Below are 16130 nucleotides of genomic sequence, written 5' to 3' on the forward strand. Positions count from 1 at the left end.
GGGGACTGGGACATTGTCCTCTGTGTAGTTTGTAAACTTTCATAAATGGCCGCTTATGTCACCTAATGGATTGACAGGTTCTGACTTCACCAGAAGGTCTGTTTAACAAATCAAAAAACTAGGGAAACCATCTTTTTCTCGAACGTATTACTAAAAGTTGAATATTTGAAAAAAAAAGGTAGCGCAAAGCGTGTTTTAGCCAGTTCACATTTTTCAGTTATCTTAAGACACAAACAAAAGCATCATTTACTTTATCCATTCAGTGTCGTGCCCACCCCAGCACAAGCACTGGACGTGAGGCAGAACAATCCCTGGACGGGGCGCCCGCTCATCACAGGTGAACCCAAACGCACACCGACACTAATAGACTCAATTTAACATCACCGAATCCCCGAACCTGCATGTCTTTGCAAGGAAACCCACTAGGAAAACGTGCAAACTCCAGGCAGGGAATACCCGGGACATGACCCCCTTACTGCCAGGCAGCAGCACTGCCGCTGAGTTTAATTGTTAACTTCATTACTGTTCACACTTTATCTGTAAAATGTCGTATACATGCTGTAATGGGCGGCTCGTGGAGGATGGATTTCAGTTTTAGAGTTAAATGTTACAAGGGTTAAAAACTAACAGCAAGAAAATTAATCATGCTCAAACCACCTACACCTGAACACCAGCAAAACCAAGGAGCTGGTGGTGGATTTTAGGAGGCCCAGACCCCTCATGGACCCCGTGATCATCAGAGGTGACTGTGCAGAGGGTGCAGACCTGTAAATACCTGGGAGTGCAGCTGGATGATAAATTAGACTGGACTGCCAATACTGATGCTGTGTGTATACTGTAAAAAATAACGCGTTAAAAGTACTTAAAAAAATAAGGCAACAAATTACAAGCAATATTTTTGAATAGATTTAATATACTGCACTATTGAGTAAACTTAATTTATTAATTTACTCAAATTTACCTAAAAGAAATGAGTTTGATTAAATATAAGTATGGCAAAAATGGTTTATTTTACTCCGATTTTCATTTGAATTACATTACTAAAAAAAAAGAGTAATAATGCAACGCTGGACAGTAACGACTGTATAACAAATACATGCTAAAATTCCATATATCTTTATTTATTTGAACATACACAGATAGTCACAACAACGGAGTTGTATTTTCAAAGGAAAATTAAATCAAATGTCTGAGGATAATTTTTACTGAATTACTGACATTCAAATATCAATGAAAATATTCTTTTCTTTATTTAAACTTTTTTCAAAAAGTATATCTCAATCAAATAATGTCCCAGGAATGAGCGCTAAACGGGAAGAAAACGTAGAGAGTGAAATCCCCCGGCAGATGGCGCTCTTCAAACTTGTTCTGCTTTTACGCCAACATTTACATTTACATTTACATTTACATCATTTAGCACAGGGGTAGGCAATGTCGGTCCTGGAGTGCCACAGTATGTGCAGGTTTTTGTTCCAACCCAGTTCCTTAACGAGAACTCAATTATTGCTGATGAAGCACATATTGCTTAAGTGACATTTTGATGCTTCATTTTAGTGGTCTCGCTTGTCAAGGTTCTCCAACCTTAATTGCTTATTTCAATCTTAAACTGCTGCATTCAGTGTTTTAATTGCTCCTTATTAGCAATAAGATGTAAAAGACAAAGCAGCCAGCAGTTCTCCAGCTAGCTTTTTTCCAATTACATCTGTGTGTGTTCATCATGCACGGTTTGATTTAATAAAACACTTAATAGAAAAATGTGACAGACTGAAAATGATCTGTTTTAGGCTTCAAATCATTTGGATAATATCCTTGGAAAGGAAAAAAATCTACGATATAAAAGCCTTACATTGCATAGACTAACAAGCCATAAAATTAAATAAGGTCTGAGATTGGCAATGATTGGTTTCTAATTAAGCAATTAGGTTGAATGAAAACCTGTGGCCACTGCGGCTCACCAGGACCGACATTGCCTACCCCTGTTTTACATCTTATTGCTAATAAGGAGCAATTAAAACACTGAATGCAGCAGTTTAAGATTGAAATAAGCAATTAAGGTTGGAGAACCTTAACAAGCGAGACCACTAAAATGAAGTATTAAAATGTCACTTAAGCAATATGTGCTTCATCAGCAATAATTGAGTTCTCGTTAAGGAACTGGGTTGGAACAAAAACCTGCACATACTGTGGCACTCCAGGACCGACGTTGCCTACCCCTGATTTAGCAGACGCTCTTATCCAGAGCGACTTACAACAGTGCTTAGTAGTCTACGACTGTTCTTCAGTCTTTAAGGCTAAGATTAAATCTACTGTCATTAAACAAGTTACCGCTGACCAAGTTGTATACAAAACCCTGCTAGAAGAAAATAGAAAGAAAATTATCCGCATAAATCAATGGCCGCCTTTTCCACTACTTCTCAGTATGCGATAGTGAAAATCCTGAAATAAAATAGGACGTAGGAAATCAAACATCGCTAAATAAATCCCAGTATTAAAAATTAACCAGTAAATACATTACCAATGTAGAACACTAATTAAATAAGAAGTCAAATAATACCGTGACGGTTAGGCAAACGTCTTTTTATGTTGTTTACAGGGCGTTGTTTAGGACAAACGCCATAGCGTTCTCAAACTTATCTCAAAGTGTCATTTTCTTTTTCTGTGTAAAATAAAATTTTAAACGATAAAAAAAAAAATGAACATATGTAACTATCCGAGAAATGTTCCTGCTTTTTAAAGCAAACCAACGAGGTAGGTTGTTAGAAAGACGCTACCTTGCCCGCCATGTTTCCCACATGAAGGGAAAGGTTTCGTGAAAATAACAAATGCTTACATCTGTAACTATACGAAATAAAATACTAGTTATTCATTACGGAATTAATATGCTTTATACTTACACATTCGTAGTAAAATAACTCTTATTATGGATAAGCGTTACAGCTGAATGCGTTGTTGTAAAGACCAAGAAACAGATGTGTGAGGAAGTGCAGAATCATTAAATTTAACTTAACTTAAATGTGTTCAATTCACAGTATAGTTTTTTTTACTTAGAATAAGTTATAAAAAATGTTTACATTTTAAGAAAAATAATAAGTTAACATTATTCATAATTTTTTTTATTGAATTAGAATAAAATAATCAATATAAAGGGTAAAACCCATTTTTATTAATTAAAGTAATGATTATTTTGCGTATTGTTAGCTATTTTTTATTATTATTTTTCACACATGCAAGATTTATTTTTTACAGTGTAAGAGAGGACAGAGCCGACTATACAGTACTTCCTTAGAAGGCTGGCGTCCAGGGCCGGATTTTCCTATAGGCTAACTAGGCTTCAGCCTAGGGCCTCAAGATCAAGAGGGTCCTACATTCAAATTGTTAGCAAAATTTTATTATCTCTCATGTAATTTACAAACTTAAAAATGGAAGGTGAAAGGGCCTCATAAGTGGAATAGCCTAGGGCCTCTTTTCATATAAATCCGGCCCTGCTGGCGTCCTTCAGCATCTGCAATAAGATGCTGCAGATGTTCTATCAGACGGTTGTGGCGAGCGCCCTCTTCTACGCGGTGGTGTGCTGGGGAGGCAGCATTAAGAAGAAGGACGCCTCACGCCTGGACAAACTGGTTAGGAAGGCAGGCTCTATTCTTGGCATGGAGCTGGACAGTTTGACATCTGTGGCAGAGCGACGGGCACTGAGCAGACTCCTATCAATTATGGAGAATCCACTGCATCCACTGAACAGGATCATCTCCAGACGGAGGAGCAGCTTCAGAGACAGACTGCTGTCACTGTCCTGCTCCACTGACAGACTGAGGAGATCGTTCCTCCCCCAAACTATACGACTCTTCAATTCCACCCGGGGGGTAAACGTTAACATTATATAAAGTTATTGTCTGTTTTTACCTGCATTATTATCAATCTTTAATTTAATATTGTTTTTTTGTATCAGTAAGGTGCTGCTGGAGTATATGAATTTCCCCTTGGGATTAATAAAGTATCTATCTATCTATCTATCTATCTATCTATCTATCTATCTATCTATCTATCTATCTATCTATCTATCTATCTATCTATCTATCTATCTATCTATCTATCTATCTAATGCATGTCATCATGAAAATGATAGCCACTATACATCTCCGTATTCCAAATGTTCGTGGCGATGGCTGCCATCGATATTAAGACTGAGTTTACGACGTTCTGCTTTAATCACCAAATAAACTACGAGATTAGTGTGTAAATGTCGACTTTAATCACTAATTGAATCTTTTGTTTCCTTCACTGTATCCCTATTTTTTGTTCTCTGTAGCCCCAATACTCTACCGTAATGCACACTTAAATATAAAGATTAAGCACACACTTTTAAAAAACCGTGTCAAGACAACAGCATTTAAGACAAAAATCGAACAGAAGCCGCCCGAAGACCGCTGATGTCCGGCGCTGCTGCTGCTTCCAGCCCAACACACGCAGACGGTGAGCGAGCGAGCGCGACGCTTCCTAACAGAAGACATTTCGGACTCCATCAGTCGGTGTGTGAACCTGAAATGAACGATCAACACACTCGACACGAGGAGCGAACAAGCGAGACGCGGGTCGAACGAAGGCCACACAGCGAGAGCTGCAGAGAGACGGAGGATCTGTGAAATGACACGGGGGGGCTACAGTGGAGGTGGCGACACTTCATTCATTTTCGATAAACGGTTGATTACATTCTCCGATACGAGGGGAAATCGAACACAGAAAATCCAAAGCATAAAAAAAACTCGGAAGGTGAACAACAGACAGAGGTAGACGACATTCTTAAAGCCGGGGGAGCTCAGTAGAGAATACGCGGTCTCGTCTGATTCAAAGTGATGGAGAGCCATTTGGAAGTGTGGAAAGACCCACGCTACACTCGCCTTAACCTGGAGGGGCCCTCGACATGGACCATCACAGCAGACCTGACATTCCTAGCCAGATCATTTTCATATTATTTGGAGGTCCGTAGCAATAACATTATTAGTGCCAATGTAATTTATTAAATTTATTTCAGAGATTTGCAATTCAGCTGAGAGAGGGAGAGATGACAGCTCTAAGTCAGGTTAGGGAGATGGGCAGAAAACATGTGAAGGACACAGTCAGGTTGTTTTACAAAAAGTGCTTATGTCTGCTTGACCACTATGGTAAAAAACAACCCTGAGTCTGTGATAAATGATGCGAACATGTCAAGGTATTAATAACCAGCCAGTTCGTCTGGTAGTCGCCCATAGCTGACATGAATTCTATGAGTGTTTATAATGACGAGGATCCAGCACGACTTTAGGAGCGTCTCGCTATGCCACCACATTAGTTGCTGCACGGGACATTTGTGTGTTAGACAGAGAGTGAGAATTAAGAGACGCGGCTCACATTTCAAGGTGCACCTCCCAGCATGCAAGAGATCACGCATTATGGGGTGTTAGCGGAGATGTACGATTCATGGATGGCTCTGAGGCTAGGAATCTGCACTGGCTTGCAGGTTCGAATCCCATTAATGACCAGAGGTGGGTTTATTTGTGTTTGACTTGTATGTTTGTCACACGTTGAGACGCAGAGTTGCTTAAAGTGTACCCAAGTGAGCCGTTTAGTGTTCATGTGTTCGGGAATGTGCCTTAGTGTTCAGTAATATTCTTTATATATAATACGCTACTGTGGCTGTTCGTTTGTCTGTCCAGGATTTTAAATCACTCAAACCGTTTCAACTATTGACCTGACATTTCGTATACATATACTACATGACGTCTGCTATCCGCTTTCGGGGTGATGATTGGACTGCAAGGTTATTCCTCTTTTTATTTTTATTTTATTGTAGAATCAACTCTTGGGAGCGGCCAGCTGGGAAGCCGTTGCGCCGCATGCGTACTGGCGCTGTTCTCATCCCTACCACCTTTGCCATCACTTCCCCTACCTCTTCATATCTTAAATCATTTTTGAGGCAGATTGAAAACTTAAAAGCCCTGCTTAAGTGAAAAAATTAAGGGAAACATCAGGGCCAGATTTTCCTATAGGCTAACTAGGCTTCAGCCTAGGGCCTCAAGATCAAGAGGGGCCTACATTCAAATTGTTAGCAAAATTAAAATGACACTATTCTAAAAACAGTGAACACTAAAACACTGAACCGAAAATAAGGAGAAATTCTATGCATATGACTAATAAACAAACATAAAAATGTATTGGTTAAGATCAACGCGTATTACGTATTTTATTATCTCTCATGTAATTTACAAACTTAAAAATGGCAGGTGAAAGGGCCTCATAAGTGGAATAGCCTAGGGCCTCTTTTCATATAAATCCGGCCCTGGGAAACATACACTATGAAACTGCAAGACAAACATGGACTTAATCAGTTGTCACAAGAGAAGATACCGATGGAAGAAGAGAAGAAGCGGGCTGCTAGGGTGGAGAAAAGAAGAGCTGCTCAGGAAACAGCAAGCGTATCAACCTCAGAGCAAACGAATGGTAAGCATACAGAGAAAGAAAAGAGTGAAAACTGGGAATGTCAAGTCAAGTGGAGTCACTGCACGTTATCATGCAGTGCGCTGTTACTGGTATTTCAATAATAGTTTATGTTGTTACATCAATGTACTTTACTGTAAGTTTGTTGATACTGTTTACTGATAAACTTTATTGATTTGGATTTCATACGGCCGATAAGCTAGTACCTAATTTGTGTAATACTGACATCTAGTGGACTTTTGTGTAATTTACCAATATGTTTTATGTATTTTTTAATTGAAGGTACTGTATTCAGATACAGGTGATCTGCTGTGTGGAATTCTCTGCATCATTTATCAGTGTCCTGACTGACACTCCAGAGTGAACACCAAAAGTCCTGAACTCATTACAGATGCACTGGTCTTTTGCTACACTGTGTTGTCAGCATTCTCCCAGTTGGCTCAAGTTTGCGGATGATACCACTGGAATAGGTCTGATCAGCGAGGACGATGAGACAGCCTACAGCAGCGTTTCTCAACCTTTAAGTATTTGCGACCCAAGTTTTCATAACAGTTTTAATCGTGCCCCCTAACGTTTTTTTGAAACCTTAAAAAAATTTATTCCTATATTTTTTGCTGCCAATAAACCGCTACGAGTTTAAAATTTTCCTACCAATAGCGAAATTACACCACATATGGCAATATTTGTGCCCCCTTTTTTGTTACTTCGCGCCCGAGAACTGCCGGCGTAGGAGGTCAGACTCCTGTCAGAATGGTGTCAGGACAACAACCTCACCCTCAACGTTAGCAAAACTACGGAGATGATTGTGGATTTCTGCAAACAGGCAACAGAGCACCACGTCCCATGTACATCGGAGGTGAGGTTGTGGAGCAGGTCAGCAGCTTTAGGTTCTTCGGAGTCACCCTCACTGATGACCTGAAATGGCCAAATCACACTGCGGCAGTAGTCAAGAAAGCCCAACAATGCCCGGATGTCCCCCACAACCCTGTGCAGATTCTACAGGTGGTAACTGCTCAGTTCAGGAATGCAGAGCTCTACAGCACAGCAGATCACGGGCACACAGCTCCCAGCGACCCATGGCATCCACACTACACGCAGTCTCAGGAAAGTGAACCATATCAGGCGGGACCCCAGCCACCCTGCTCTGTCACTTTTCACCTTCCTCCTATCTAAAGTCCATTTGGACATGCACCTCCAGGTTCAGGAACAGTTTCTAACCAACTGCAGTCAGACTCGTGAACAATCAGTAACCTTGTGTCACCTCCACTGCTACCTGCACATGTACTTCTGCCACTGTCTCTATTTATTCCTAGGATTCTGGTTTTATTTACTTACTTATTATATTCATTTATTTATTGTGTGTGGTTTTTTTGTTTTTGGTCTATGTTCACTGTCTGCAGGGGCACATGCAAGCAAGCATTTTATTGTACATGGTACTTGTACACATGACAATAAAGAATTGAAATTGAAATGTCCGTTTGCTTCTCTCCGGCCTGAATATGAATGTATACAGGGTTATGCATTATATTATGGGAATGAATGTTATCTTTTAAAGCAAGTTAAATACATATTTCATCCATCCATCCATCCATCCATCCATTCTCTTCGTTATCCGAGATCGGGTCACTTGGGGCAGCAGCTTGATCAGAGATACCCAGACTTCCCTCTCCCCGGCCACTTCTTCTAGCTCTTCCAGGAGAATCCCGAGGTGTTCCCAGGCCAGTCGAGAGACATAGTCCCTCCAGCGTGTCCTGGGTCTTCCCCGGGGCCTCCTCCCTGTTAGACGTGCCCAGAACACCTCACCAGGGAGGCGTCCAGGAGGCATCCTGATCAGATGCCCGAGCCACCTCATCTGACTCCTCTCGATGCGGAGGAGCAGCGGCTCTACTCTGAGCCCATCCCGGATGACTGAGCTTCTCAACCTATCTTTAAGGGAGAGCCCAGACACCCTGCGGAGGAAACTCATTTCAGCCGCTTGTATTCGCGATCTCATTCTTTCGGTCACTACCCATAGCTCATGACCATAGGTGAGGGTAGGAACATAGATGGACTGGTAAATTGAGAGCTTTACCTTGCGGCTCAGCTCCTTTTTCACCACGACAGACCGATGCAGAGCCTGCATCACTGCGGACGCCGCACCGATCCGCCTGTCGATCTCACGCTCCATTCTTCCCTCACTCGTGAACAAGACCCCGAGATACTTGAACTCCTCCACTTGGGGCTGGATCTCGCTCCCAACCCTGAGAGGGCACTCCACCCTTTTCCGGCTGAGGACCATGGTTTCAGATTTGGAGGTGCTGATTCTCATCCCAGCCGCTTCACACTCAGCTGCGAACCGATCCAGAGAGAGCTGAAGATCACGGCCTGATGAAGCAAACAGGACAACATCATCTGCAAAAAGCAGTGACCCAATCCTGAGTCCACCAAACCGGACCCCCTCAACAGGCCCTGGCTGCGCCTAGAAATTCTGTCCATAAAAGTTATTAACAGAATTGGTGACAAAGGACATATTTCTCTGTCTTGTAATTATTTTCTGCCAAAAGGGAGGGTTTTGCTTCTAGTCAATTCTGCATCAAGAAACACATCCCAGGGGAGAAAGAACGACCCCCTGCTGGATACAAGGTCACTCACATACAAAGCACAGCAGCCATTTTTTGGAGCCTCCTCAGGTTGGTTCAAAGGCACCGGATATTCACATCTCAGACATTTCCCTTTCTTTTTCATTTTCTTGATCACTTTTTCTTTGTTTCCCTATCATGTCTTTTCAGTACACTGGTCTCTCATTTTAATAATGACTATCTGCTCAATGCTATCTGTTAATCCATATTACTAACCGAGAATGCTAAACCGGATGATGGACGCAGGCACATCCGGCAATGGGCCGTAGCTGCAAAAAGACGTACTGCGCAGGCGCAAAAAGAGTCCGCGAGGGTCGGCTGAGGAGCCGAGAAAGGCGGATAGAAGAGGGCGAGAGAGGCGGACAAGACCACAGAAAAAAGGAGTGAGCACAGGAAAAATTGAGAAATGAGGCGCAAAGAGCACCGAAAAAAGGAAACGGCACATAAAAAAGTATTCAAACGCAAGCAAAGCACGAAACACATTGCACACGAAACAAGACCCAAAAAAAAAAAAAAAAAAGAGGCTCGCGCACAACAGCAAGGCACCCCCCCCCCCCCTACAGGCACCGGACGGGACACACACCAAGAGGGGGATTCAACAAGACACAGGAACACAAAAAGAAAGAAGACAAAACCACCCCACAGACCCTACAAGCAAGGGACGGGACACACACAAACAGGGGGATTCAACAAGACACAGGAACACAAAAAGAAAGAAGACGCTCGCGCGACAACAATCCTCACCCCCCCCCCCTCCCCACATCCATAAGAAGTGACACCCAAAGCCACATATTCTAAAGTGAACGTCAGCACCTTCACACTAGACAGCATAGGTGTCAGCATAGGTGGATCTCCTTACAATAAAGCACTATTAACCGTTCAACTGCAGAAAAGGAAACATATTAACAGTGACTGCGATCCTCCTTATTACTTATCCATATTTCGCATGCTGAGAAAGAAACAAGTCATGAATACACGGTCACGGGTACAAAACGAAAAGGAAAGGATAACAGGAACAAACACACGAACACGAAAGAAACAACAAAATAGACGGCTATGCAGCATAGGTGGATCTCATTACAATAAGGCACTATTAACCGTTCAACCGCAGAAAAGGCTCCATATTAACAGTGAGTGCAATTCTCCTTATTACTTATCCATATTTCTAAAAGAAAAAATGTCTCGACTCCAAAAACGCAAAGCTCAACTAAAGCTTCTAACTAACGATGTACCTAAAAGTAAAAACTTTATGAACTGCATTAGATCCTACAATGGTTCATTTGCTTTTGCATATACCGGAGTAAATATCAGGCCACCAAAAGGCAATGGCCCATACTACTTTCCCATATGTGCACAAATACTGCATCGCATTGGAACAGTGCACCCTGAAACAAATCAACAACGCAAATATGCACAAATCTACATCCTAGATCCACATGATGCAAACTATCAATCAAAGTGCTGCATCGCAACAGGCACGGATTCAAAACGAAACACCTCCCGTCTCAGACATACGTTAATGGCAGCGAAGGCTACAACGGGCTTCTCACACAGCACAGGCAAATCGATTACAGCTCCAAAACAACACGTCCCAAATACTACACATGCAACAACGCGCCTCTCAAACGGCACAAGAAAAACATACACCAGGAACATTCATTCAGATTAATGAATGTCATTTGCAATCATTGTCAATCACTTAACTTCCCTGAAGAAACAACTGGAAATACAAGTTATACATTTACACGTTGTTGTCAAAAGGGTCAAATTAGACTGCCTTCTTTACATTCATATACTGAATATCTACAGAGGCTTATAACTGACGATGTACCTGAAAGTGAAATCTTTATCAACCACATTAGATCCTACAAATCGGTATCCACTATGAACATTAACGGTGGCACTGCACGTGACATGCGTCTTGAAAAAATGTTAATTATTGATGAATGTACAATGGCATGAAGTCACTTACTCAACACCATTCATAAACTTCTACAAACGTTTATGAATAATAATATTCGATTTGGAGGAAAGGTACTTTTATGAGGAGGAGATTTTAGACAGTGATTAGCTATTCTTCCAGATGCCATGCACTCAGCTATTGTTCAGTGCACCTTAAAATACGCAGACAATTGGCATTGCTTTCAAAAGATACAGTTAGTAAAAAAGATACGATGTCCAGAACCAGATCATAACAATTACTTATTACAACTGAGAGATGGTACACTCACCAATACAGATGGACTTCAGGCACATATTATTACAATTCCTCAAGCCTTTATCTGCGACAACTTAGTTACAGAGACATTTCGAACAGCAATCTCATTAGACCAAATGCCCCTTTTAACACAACGCACTATATTATGTCCAAAAAATATTAATGTGGAAAACATAAATACCCAAGTCATTCCATTACTTCCTGGAGAGACACAACTCTTTCTAAGCTCTGACAAACTTGACTCTGATCACAACAATAACCATCTTCATTGACCTTACAAGTTCTGAGCTGGAATTACCTTTTACACTTAAACGGCGTGTACAAAGACATTTTCAAATAAACCTTTACACTGTGCCACACACTATATTGTTTGCTTTCTATTTGCATCATCTACACCGTCACACTATTCTATATCTCATTCATACATCACGCTCTTTGTCATTCCCAACACCAGGGGTTGGCGAGCGAAGCGAGCAGGGGGCGGAGCCCCCTAGTAAAAGGATAAAGTGAATTAGGAGCAGATAAAGAGAAGGGAACAAGAGAAGCAGAGAAGGGGAAGACCAGAAGACAGCAACAAGAGCACAAGAGACGAACGAGAGAGAAAATGGATGGTGGGCCCGGCACTTATCTCACACACACACTCACTGTCATGTCAGCCCAGAAGCACAGCCTGTGATGTGACGCGGGCAGACAAACTCCTAAGGATTAGGAACACCAACTCACCTTTTAGAAATTCTGAGGTTCAGCAGACTGAAAACTGGAGCTTCACTACCTGAAGCGAGAAAGAGAACAATGGCGACTGTCAAATAGATGACGATTACTAAGATCAGCTTCATTCAGTCTACGCTTTCTACCAGAACAGTGCCATTCAGATGTCATCTCACCAAAGATCATGTAGCCAAAGCACACAACACAATGCCAAGCATGCCCCCCCATGCTCCATACCCAGTGTACCAACTGGCACATGTTGTTGGCACACTAGGCTCAGTGGTGCTGGACACTTACAAACTCATGCTTGATTTTGTGGCCTTCAAAATGGCAAATCTTCAGTTCCCCTCAGGTGGCTGGACTGAGCAGTCAGATATTAAGACTTCGGCTGGTGAGCCCAAGCAGAATGAGCAGATCAGAATGTGCTGAGGACCTTTAAAAGCTTTAGTCATGGTGTGCCTTGAGGTCCTGAACGTTCTGCATCTCTGCCACTTTTTGTCCAAGCACAAATGTTCATAGAGTTGCATTATCTGGATGCTTTCATCCTTCACAGGGGTTGCCGCTGCTACCTCATCAGACACCCTTTGCCTTTTGGTGAGAGCCATGTGGTGGGCTACTACTCTTCACAATTTAACTCCACTGCCAGAGCTTCTTCTTCTTATTTGCGTCGAATGAGTTGGCAGCACAGGGGTGCCTGCTGAAATGAGGGGCTGAACTCTCTTGGTGTCTCACAGAGTGCACTGGGGACCAGAAGAACAACTCACTTGGATGATGGAGAAGGTAACATGAATGCCAATGTGAGCCAGTTGTTGGCTGAATGGGTGCTGTGAAGTGCAATGGGCACTAAGTCAGCAGCAATCCAAAAGCATTGGACTGGACAGAAGCATGCAGTGTTCCTCCAGGGCACTAGAGGACGGGTAACTCCCTTGTTGCGAGAAATGCTGAGTCCTCTGTTCAGAGGGAGGTTGGGGGAGATCTGAGGAGACCTGAGATTGGCCCCTCAAATGGCAGTACAGACTGGCCAAGTGGTATAAGTACAGCTCAGGGGATTCAGGGGTGTCTGGCCCATCACTCTTTAAGTGCATTTTGGAACTCATGATGTCAGAAGGCAACAGGACTTTGCAGGGGCTTTAGTGACTCCAGAAGTGTTTTGTGGGATTGCTCAGAAGCAGGACAGAAGTGGGTACATAACATAAACAAGCACCAAGTTATTAAGAAGGTCCATGTCTAAAGCTGGGGTCTTAAATAGAGCTCTAACAATGGCTGCTGGGAAGCAATCAGGGACAATGTCATTTCAGGAATGTGGACAAATCAAAATATGACTTATGTGTGGACACTGGACTCATTAATCCACTTGGGTTGGTTCTTCTTCATTAAGTGGCATCAGTTTGGTCACGGTAAGTGGTAAAGTGACCCATTAAAATAAACCAGTACCAACTGGACCAGTGGCATCAATAGTTGGAATTCTGACCTTTGGTTTGCGACATTCAAGCATCAGAACATTAAAAGAGTTGTGAGAAGAACCGGCCATTCAGCCTAACAGACACCGCCAATCCTGTCCACCAAATGAACATCAAGTTGAAATCTGAAGGCCCCTAAAGTCCTGCTCTCCACCACAATCCTTGGTCTTTTATTCCATGTGTCTGTGGTTCCCTGTCTGAAGGCAAATTTCTAACTTTTGAGCAGAATGTGCTCTTGATAAGTTCCCATCTAAATTCACTGGACTCATGAATTCCATATTTTTTCAATGATATCCTCTCTAAGTCTCCATTTGGTCAAACTGAAAAGGTTCAAATCCTTTAATGTCTCCTCAGAGCTCAGATCTCTCAGTCCATAATCAGCCTCGTTGCTCTTCTCTGTTCCTCTTTGAGGGCTGCTTTCTCTTTTTTGAAATAGACCAAAATTGCACACAGAACTCCAGATGAGGCTTCACCAGTGCATATCTCGCTTAATCATAACCTTCTTGGACATGCACACCACACATCAGGGTGCTATATGACCCTTCACCATGTTAGCCTTCTTCATCGCTACTGAACACTGTGTGTGTATATGTGTGTCTACAGTTACTCCATGGTCCTTCTCATAAGGTGTACTGTCAAACTCCAGACCACCCATAGTCTATTCAAACTTGACATGTCTACTTCCTATGTGTCCCACTTTATATTTCCTTCTGTGGTACAGTGGTAGCACTGCTGCCTCACAGTAAGGAGACCGGGGTTCGCTTCCCAGGTCCTCCCTGCATGGATTCCTCCCACAGTCCAAAGACATGCAGGTTAGGTGCATTGTCAGTGCTAAATTGTCCCTAGTGTGTACTTGGTATTTTGGCGTGTGTGTCCTGCTAGTGGGCTGGCGCCCTGCCTGGGGAGTTGTTCCTGCCTTGCGCCCTGTGCTGGCTGGGATTGGCTCCAGCAGACCCCCATGACCCTGTGTTAGGATACAGCAGGTGCCCAAGCCTGCCTGCTGTCCAAGTTTCTCTGGAAAAGTTCAGCCGACTCTCCATTATCAGTCCCCCCAGCTAGTTTGGTATCCTCATCAAATGTAACCAGCTTCTCGACTTTTCTATTCATGTCCAGATCATTTATCTGCATTAAAAAGGGTAGTGACCCCAACACTGACTCCTGATGGAGACAACTTTCTACTACACCATATTAGTGAATCTCAAGCTGCCCGTCTGAACCTGTGTGGACTGCTCAATAACACACCTCTTCTTGACATGTGCTGCTCAGTATGTGGGACTTTTCTCACTTCTTCATACTCCCTGTAGACTTTAATTCGCCTTTACTGTTTGTAAGACACTCCACCTGCTGCTCTTCTGCGACTTCATCATTGAAAAGATCTTTGGCTCTTCTTTCATCTTCTCCCTTAATATTCCTCTCTAACTGCCTGCTTTTCGTTCTCCTAATGTCCTTCTGAACCGTTGATCTCCTGCTCCGAGTTCTATGGGCCACTTGGTGAAATTTTTTGTCTTCTGTGCTTTTGGACTCTCTGTTTTCAGCTCCTTCTCTGTCCACCATGAAGTTGCCTGACTGTTTCTTACTTCTTCTACGTTCCTGCCTGATATTTAAAACACTTTTCAACCTGCTCCACTGGTCCTCAGCTGTCCCCACACTTAAAAGCTCATCCCAGTTCATCCTTTGGAGACTTTGCCCTGTCTGATCACAATGCATCCTAATCAAATGAAACTCGTCGCCCCTGTTTTAGTTGACTCCCCTATATCTCAAACTCACTTGACACAAATTAGGATGAGGACGCTCTGGCTGAACAGCAGCCCACCACATGGCCCGCACCAAAAAATGAAGGATGTCTGACAAGGCGGTACCAGCAGCAGCCCATGTGAAGAACAAAAGCCTCCAAACAGTGCAACACTTTTAACATTTGTGCTTGGACAAAAAGTGACAGAGTATGCAGAACGTTCAGGACCTCAAGGCACACCATGACTAAAGTCTTTAAAGGCCCTCTGATCTACTCATTCTGCTTGAGCTCACCAGCTGAACTCTTCAAGTCTGACTGCTCAGCCCAGCCACCTGAGAGGAACTGAAGGCTCGCCATTGTGAAGGCCGGGAAACCAACTGTAAGTGTCCAGCACCACTGAACGCAGTGGTGCCAATGGGTATGCTGGGTATGGAGCAAGGGGGCACTTTGCATTATGTCGTGTGCTTTGGCTGCATGTTCTGTGGTATGACACCATTTGACTGGCACTGTTCTGGTAGAGAGTGAATGAAGCTGATCTTAGTAATCTTCGTCTTTTTGACAGTCACCATTCTTCTCTTTTACAGTTCAGGTAGTGAGGCTCCAGTTTTCAGTCTGCTGAACCTCAGAGTTTTTAAAAGGTGAGTTGGTGTTCCTCGTGATTTGCTAATTCTTAGGAGTTTGTCTGCCTATATCACATCACAGGCTGTGCTTCTGTGCTGACATGACAACAGTGAGTGTGTGTGTGTGACACAAGTGCAGGGCCCACCATCGTGTCTCTGTCTCTCCTTTTTCTCTCTCGTCTCTTTATTCTCTTTGCTCTTGTTGCTGTTTCCTGGCCTTCCCTTTCTCTGTTTCTCTCATTCCCTTCTCTTTATTTGCTCCTAATTCACATTGTCCTGTTATTAACAGTCAACATTGTGTGG

The 16130-nt window shown here is 42.9% G+C and overlaps 1 long non-coding RNA gene across 1 annotated transcript in view; it reads right to left on the reverse strand.

Annotated features, from left to right (window-relative positions):
• Positions 1–12430, reverse strand: part of LOC127530039 (uncharacterized) — a 31738-nt gene extending 19308 nt beyond the window's left edge. Inside the window, exons 1-2 of the long non-coding RNA XR_007936572.1 lie at positions 12313–12430; positions 12031–12079 (exon numbers count right to left, since the gene is read on the reverse strand). This is a non-coding gene — a long non-coding RNA (uncharacterized LOC127530039). The remainder of the gene's footprint in view (positions 1–12030; positions 12080–12312) is intronic.
• Positions 12431–16130: the final 3700 nt, after the last annotated feature.

The sequence above is a fragment of the Erpetoichthys calabaricus genome, chromosome 13 (genome assembly GCF_900747795.2).
Source record: "Erpetoichthys calabaricus chromosome 13, fErpCal1.3, whole genome shotgun sequence".
In the NCBI taxonomy this organism is placed as follows: Eukaryota; Metazoa; Chordata; class Cladistia; order Polypteriformes; family Polypteridae; genus Erpetoichthys; species Erpetoichthys calabaricus.